The sequence below is a fragment of the Neofelis nebulosa genome, chromosome X (assembly GCF_028018385.1).
Source record: "Neofelis nebulosa isolate mNeoNeb1 chromosome X, mNeoNeb1.pri, whole genome shotgun sequence".
Classification (NCBI taxonomy): Eukaryota; Metazoa; Chordata; class Mammalia; order Carnivora; family Felidae; genus Neofelis; species Neofelis nebulosa.
The window spans coordinates 95,451,396-95,459,377 of record NC_080800.1 but is presented as its reverse complement, the minus strand read 5'-3'; positions in this window follow the sequence as shown (position 1 = coordinate 95,459,377).

The window sequence follows — 7,982 nt, the reverse complement described above, 5'->3', positions numbered from 1 at the left end:
GTTGACCGACATGAATTTCCCATTTGCAGCAGAAATATACCCTGAGGAATCTGGGCAGGTAAAGCAGAGGAAAGTTCACGAGGGAAGCGAGAAGGTAGTAATGAGAAGCCATCAATGAATTCCACCTGACTTTGTCTTGAACGTGGCACAGGCTGGTGTGTGTGTGTGTGTGTGTGCACGCGCGTGTGCGCACACCTATTAGTATTATATACTACCTATTATATGCACGCTACTAGGTGTGACCTAAAGGCTAAAATGAAGGGATTATTCTCCTATCTCAGATATAGAAGAGAGGAGAGGAAAAGGGACATATAACCCTCTCTGTAAAAGGATGAACTGAAAGGCAAATCTAATAGCATTTCCCAAATGATCAACATCTCGTAGAAATTAGAGGCACCCAGCAAGGGACAATGAAACAGATGGCGATTGTGGGAAGAGAAGGAGAATAGGAGTCTTAAGGATAGATACATTATGGGGATATCGAGGCAGGAGTGGGGGGGATGCAGAGGAAGTAGCCCCCAATTCTCCCTGCCTCTTATGCAGTAGAGGAGCTTCTAACGACAGTTTAGAGCATCAAGGCATAAACTTTAAAATAGAAGGTATTTAAAAAAAGGGGGGGGGCGACTGGGTGGCTCAGATTCTGTCTCGATCTCTCTCTCTGTCCCTCCCCCACTTGCTCTCTCTCTCTCTCTCAAAAATAAATAAAAATTACAATAAAATAAAATAAAATAAAATATTTTAGGGGCGCCTAGGGGCTCAATTGGTTAAGCGGCCGACTTCGGCTCAGGTCATGATCTCGAGGTTCGTGAGTTCAAGCCCTGCGTGGGCTTTGTGCTGACAGCTCAGAGCCTGGAACCTGCTTCAGCTTCTGTGTCTCCCTCTCTCTCTGCCCCTAACCCACTCATGTTCTCTCTCTCTCTCTCTCTCTGTCTCTCTCTCTCTCTCTCTCTCTCTCACACACACACACACACACACAAATAAATAAAACAAACATTACAAAAATAAAACAGAAGGTATTTTGGAGAATGTATCGTTTGTTTTTTGTTTGTTTGTTTGGGGGAAATGTTTCCATTGTCGTGCAACTCTTGCCACCCACCGCCCCAGACTCTTAAGCTTGTGTGTCCTTTCCTGTGCGTGCGCATACATGTTGTTTCACACCTCTGTGCCTTTGCTCATGCTACTTCTCCTTCTGGAAATTCCCGCCCTCCTCATTTGGCTAACTACTACTCATCCTTTGAGACTCTGCTTAGATGTCACTTCCTCCAGATCTTTCCACAATGGTTGCACCTCTGTTACGGCGGACCGGGTTTGGGTGCCTCTCGGTAGGCCTACGCTACCTACCGTATACTCTATTTACGCTGTGTGGAATTATTTGCCTACAGCCTTTGCGACTGCCACTTCTCTGAGGAAGGTCAAAGAACCTGTCTTAATCATCCCTGTATTCCCAACACCTGGCACAAAACCTGACACAGACAGGCAACTCAGTAAGTGCTTATTAGAACATTTGACTCAGGGAGGCCACGGAATAACTCCGTGGCCAAAAAAAAAAGGGAAAGGACAACTGGTCCACGACCCATCCCCGAGAGAGTGTGAAATATCGGGACTGCATTTCCTTTTCTTTGGGTTCTGCTTTATGAACTGATAAATTGTGTTTATGATTTTTTTTATTCGAGCATTCACGGGAGAACATGGAAAGACTCTGTTCATTGATAGGATAATAAGAAAGAGGGTTGGAGAGAGAAAGTGTGGCCATTTATGTGCCTTGAGATCTAGGCCAAAGCCATGATCTAGTAGGCAATAGTAAAGTGATTGTTAACTTGCAAATGACACATAGTACACTCTACTTTAGTTGTGCAAAACACCTCAAAATTATACTTAACTATCTCCATGCACCGAGGTGTGCGATGCTGGACTTCTGACTGTGGGTCATCTCTTCCAAGGATACCCACACTGCGGCCACGAATCCGCTTAGCTTTAAAAAAAGACAAACAGCATTGACAGCAATTTTTTTTAAATTTTTTTTAACTTTCATTTATTTTTGGGAGACAGAGACAGACAGAGCACAAGCAGGGGAGGGCCAGACAGAGGGGGAAACACTGAATCCGAAGCAGGCTCCAGGCTCCGAGCTGTCATCACAGAGCCCGACACGGGGCTTGAACCCACGAACCCTGAGATCATGACCTGAGCTGAAGTCAGGCGCTCAACTGACTGAACTGCCCAGGCGCCCCGAGAGCAATGTAAAGATTTATTTAGTAAGTCACCAGCAACTAAAGATCATCTTATAACTGATTTGTCCACATTCTTTTCCCTTATGACTAAGATTCAATTTATGTCATTATTCATGGAAGTCCCTTCAATATTGTTTTTAGTCACGAAGAACAAAGGAGACTCATTACCTAAAGCCTTCTTCTAGCTCTCTGGATGTGAAAAATTCGCATGGTTCACAAGGCCTTTGAACGATCTCACAAACCCAATGCCTTATTGAGCAACCACACATTGAACTTCACCAGCTGAAAGTCGAAGAAAAGGAACCCTACTAGTCTATTGACAGCCTCTCTCTCTCTCTCTCTGCTCCTCCCCTGCTCTCTCTCTCTCAAAAATAAATGAAGATTGAAAAAAAGAAGGTCCTTGTCAAAGTTACACAGCTACTAAGTGACAGGTCTGATATTTGAACCCAGACTCTCCGACTCTGATGTCTGTGCTCCCAAACGACCTTACCACAGGAGCACGACCACTAGATGTTAGACGATGCTTTATCCGTGGGGCTCCTGCCACGTCGGACGACGTACTGCATTACCATGAATGATGATGTTGTACAATCAGGCATCATTTGACCCTGGTAGAGCGGTCCACAGAGAAGGAAACTCTTTAACGCCATCTTCTGTAAGATTGAATGAGCTTTTCCCGTATGGCCTCCTTGAAAGAGAAGTCTGACTTAGACATTGGTGACGCCTTCCCAAGTGAGTCTCACATTGTCAATTTGCACGAGTCACCATCGGGACACTTGCATTCAACTGACTCACAGTGAGGCTAATCAGTTCTGAGTGTGCAGGGCTGAGGGCTGGATTTCAGTAGCTAGAACTTCGAGACAAAGAAAGACATTCAATGCTCTCGCTGTCACAAACACACAGGATTTGGAGCCTAGGGAACCAATGCCGCTTTTTAAAAAGATGTATCTTTAGGGGCGCATGGGTGGCTCAGTCGGTTGAGCGTCCGACTTCGGCTCAGGTCATGATCTCGCGGTCCGTGAGTTCGAGCCCCACATCAGGCTCTCTGCTGACAGCTCAGAGCCCCGAGCCTGTTTCGGATTCTGTGTCTCCCTCTCTCTCTGACCCTCCCCCGTTCATGCTCTGTCTCTCTCTGTCTCAAAAATAAATCAACATTAAAAAAAAAAAAAAGATGTATCTTTACCCAAACCAATCCTTAATGTAAGAGATACGTGAATCAAACTAGGCAATAGAGCTAATGTGAATTGTTTTAACATTCTTATTTTATACGATGTATTCATTCTCTCTATCGCCCTGAAACATTGACTGTAGCCGCCAGAAGTACTCTTTAAATTGTTAGCAACCGTGAACAAACATTTTAATTTGAGCCACTTCTCTGATACTATTGTAATGAAGCGTTAAAGGAGAGAAATATTTAGGCTTGCTCTCAGTTTGCATTTACAAGGATAAACTGTATTATTACAATAATAAACTGTGCTATAACTCTTACACATGAAGGCCCTTTCTAAAAAGATCCAGGTGCCCGATCTTTTGCTTTCCCACGTAAGGAAATCGTTCCCTTCATTTAAGCCACAGAACAATTGCTCTTGTTAACTTCTTAAATAAAAGCAAGCCTTAAAAAAAAAAAATCACTTCACGGGGCGCCTGGGTGGCTCAGCCTGTTAAGCGTCCGACCTGGGCTCAGGTCACCATCTCGTCGTTCCCAAGTTCGAGCCCAGACTCGGGCTCTGTGCTAACAGCTCAGAAGCTGGAGCCTGCTTCGGATTCTGTGTCTCCCTCTCTGCTCCTCCCCCCCTCGCACTCCGTCTCTGTCTCTTAAAAATAAACGTTAAAAACAAAAATTAAAAATAAATAAAAAACATTAAAAAATCATTTTAAAAAGCGACATGCGATAGAATGTCTCATATGTGAACAACATAATGCCATTCTCTCCCTCCCTCGCCAACACAGTGACGTTCTAGCTTCTTTTGCTAAAACTGACATCTGGAGAGCCAGCTGAGGTCCTCTTCCTCTCTGCACTCTCTTTTATTTTTGTAAATGTGTATGTATTTATTTTTCGAGCGAGACAGAGAGCAAGCCGCTGAGGGGCAGAGAGAGAGAGAGAGAGAGGGAGAGAGCAATCCCAAGCAGGCTCGGAGTTTTTAGCGCAGAGCCCGATGCGGGGCTCGAGCTCACGGACTGTGAGATCGTGACCGGAGCCCCAAACCCAGAGTCAGCCGCTGAACTGACTGAGCCACGCAGGCGCCCCTGTGCACTCTCTTTTACTGATGAATAGCATGGCAACTGATCTGTTTGTGTTGTATTACCGTCCGATAATACCGCCACTAACAACGTCACCGCCTCTAAGAATAACAACAATAACCACCTACAACGGTAATAATATCAGCTACCCGGTGTTTGAGCAGCTGCCATACGCCACGCACTTTGCGAACGCGCTTTTCAATCTTTGTAACAACTCTACCCAATAGGTGCTATTCTTATCCCCACTTTTATTATAGATTCATAAACGGGCACAGAGGGGTGAAATCACTTGTCCAGGGTCGCGGAGCCGGGAAACGCCAGTTCTGTTAACCAAATCCGAGCTGTCCCCCACCGATCCTTCTTTGAGGCTTCTCCTTCCCACCGCAGCCTTTCTTGATTGTTCACCAACTTCTTTCTCTCTTCCCAGCGTTCCACCCTTTTGCTGTTTATTTCTGTGACTGCGTCCTTCACCCTTTCTCACGCCTAACCCAGTCCTTCATATAAATCGTATTCTCACTCTTGGCAGTCTCCCTCCCTGGACCCCTCCCTTCTCAGGCAGTCTCTCTTTAAAACACAAAAAAAGGTTAATCAGTATTCATCACTGAGAGGAGGGGTGACTCAGTGCATAAGCCAATTGGATCAGTTCCCCGGGCTTACCTACATTCAGAGACCAGTGTATGCAACCAGGCCCCTGCCGATACCAAGGGAGGAAGGGCTTATAGATAAAATGGAGGCCGGCTCTATCGTCAGTTTTCTTACAGTTATTAACATCGGGGCGCAGCAACCAGCCCCTGGTGGTCAGGATTTCAGGTCGCCCACGACCCCGTGTTTTGGGATGCGGTTGTTTTGGGGCTTCGGAGTGGTGATACACCTGTTTCGTAATTACCCAACACCAGCTAGTGCCTCCGTGTGGGTTACGGACTGACTCACTTGTTTAGATCTTTTGTGTCTAGAAATGAAGAGAGCTATATGATTAAGACTTACTGGGAAATAGCATTGAAAAGTGCAGGAAAAATGAAAACACAACCTCTTACGTCATGCTTTTCCCTTAAATCATTTTCCCAATTTGAGCTGCTCATGCCAGTGAGGTGTATCAGGTGAAGTAGGTACTATGCGTATTAGCCTTCTTTTTCTTTTTCTTTTTTGTCTTATTTTTCTATACGGTTAACCGAAAAACTCTCGCATTGTAGTTTCAGAACATCGTGCTGAAAAAAAAAAAAAAATCTGTGGGGCTAGAAACAATGGCAACATCTCCTGATAGAGATATTAAATCCTATTACCCGTTCTGACTAACATATCCTTTAAGACATAGAACACATAATCATATTGCTATCCAGTTTATTGAACTGTGTTGTGTACACACGTAGCTTTTTTTCCCCCCCGATTACTCCCTTGAACCACGGTGTGTTGAATCTCCATTTCCTGAACCTTAGAAACACCTCAGGAGTAAAACCGTCCCTATTTACAGGTGACATGGTACCATATATAAAAAACCCTAAAGACTCCCCCTCAGAATTGTTAGAACTAATAAAACACTTCAGTGCAGTTGCAGGATAAACGAATCAATATCCAAAACTCTGTTGCTTTCCTGTATGCTAATGACATCCTACCAGAAAGAGAAGCCAAGAAAAAGTTCCCAGGTACAATTGCCTCCAAGAGAATAAAATACCTAGGGATAAATGCAATCAAGGATGGACAAGTTCTGTACACTGAAAACTATAAGACGTTGATTAAAAAAAAAAAAATTGAAGAAGATACAAACAAACGGAAAGATATTTCCCGGTTATGGATGAGAAGAATGAATATTGCCAAAATCTCCATGCTACCCGAAATCATCTACAGATTCAGTGCAATCCTTGTCAAAATTCCAATGGCATTTTTTCACAGAAAGAGAACAAAAAATCCTAGAATTTGTGGGGAACCGCACAAGACCCTGAAGAGCCAAAGTCATCTTGAGAATGAAAAACAAAGCTAGAGGCACCATAACCCCTGATTTCAACTATATAAGAAAGCTATAGTAATCAAAATAGTATGGTATTGATATAAAAATAAACACATAGATCGATGCAACAGAATAGAAAGTCCAGAAATAAACCCGTGCATAAGTGGTCAACTGATTTATGACAAAGGAGGCAAGAATATGCGATGGGGGAAAAAAAACAGTCCCTCCAGTAAGCGGTGCTGGGAAAACTGGGCAACCACATGCAAAAGAATGAAACTGGACCACTAACTTATATCCTACACGAAAATTAACTCAAAATAGATTGAAGACTTGAATATAAGACCCCAAACCAGAAAACTCCAAGGAAAAAACATAAGTGGTAAGCTGCTTGACATCAGTCTTGGTGATGACAGTTTAGACCTCACATCAAAAGCAAACAAAAGAGGGGCACCTGGGTGGCTCAGTCGGTTGAGCGTCCAACTTCAGCTCAGGTCATGATCTCACGGTTCTTGGGTTTGAGCCTCCTTGTCAGGCTGTCTGCTGACAGCTTGCTCAGAACCTGAAGCCTGCTCCGGATTCTGTGTCTTCTTCTCTCTCTGCCCCTCTCCCACTCGCTCGCGCTCTCTCTGTCTCTCAAAAATAAATAAATGTTTAGAAAAAATTTTTTGAAAAAGCAAAGAAAACCAAAATAAACAAGTGGGACTACATCAGACTAAAATGCCTCTGCACAGCAAAGGAACCCATCAACAAAGCAAAAACACACCATACTGACAGGGAGAAGATACCTGCAAATCATCTGTTAAGGGGTTAATATCCAACATATATAAAGAGCTCCTACAACTCAATAACCAACCAACCAACAATCAAACAATCCAATTTACAAATGGACAGAAAACCTAAATAGGCATTTTTCCACAGAAGACATACAGATGACTAACACCTGATTAGATGCTCAACATCCTTAATCATCAGGGAAACGCAAATCACAACCGAAGTGAGATGTCACCTCACACCTATTCGAATGGCTATTGTCAAAAAGGCAAGAAATAAGTGTTGGCAAAGATGTGGAGACAAGAGAAGCTATTTGGTGGAAATGTAAAGTGATGCCACTTTGGAAAGCAGTGTGGAGTTTATTCAAAAAATAAAGATAAAAACAAAACTATCAATTTCACTTTTGGATCTCTATCCACAGAAATCAAAAACTAACTCAAAAAGATATCTGTACCCTCATGTTCACTGTGGCACTATTTATAGTCACCAAGATTTGGCAACAATCTTGTGAACAAATGGATAATGAAAGTCTGGTATATATATATATATATGCAATGGAATATTATTCATCCATAAAAAGAATGAGACTGTGGGGTCAATGGGTGGCCCAGTCAGTGAGGCACCTGCCTCTTGGTTTCAGCCCAGGTCATGATCTCAGGTTCAGGAGTTCAAGCCCCACATCGGGCTCTGCGCTGACAGCACGGAGCCTGCTTGGGATTCTCTGTCTCCCTCTCTCTCTGCCGCTCCCCTCATCGCTCTGTACCTCTCTCGAAAAAAAATAAAGAAAACCAAAGAAACAT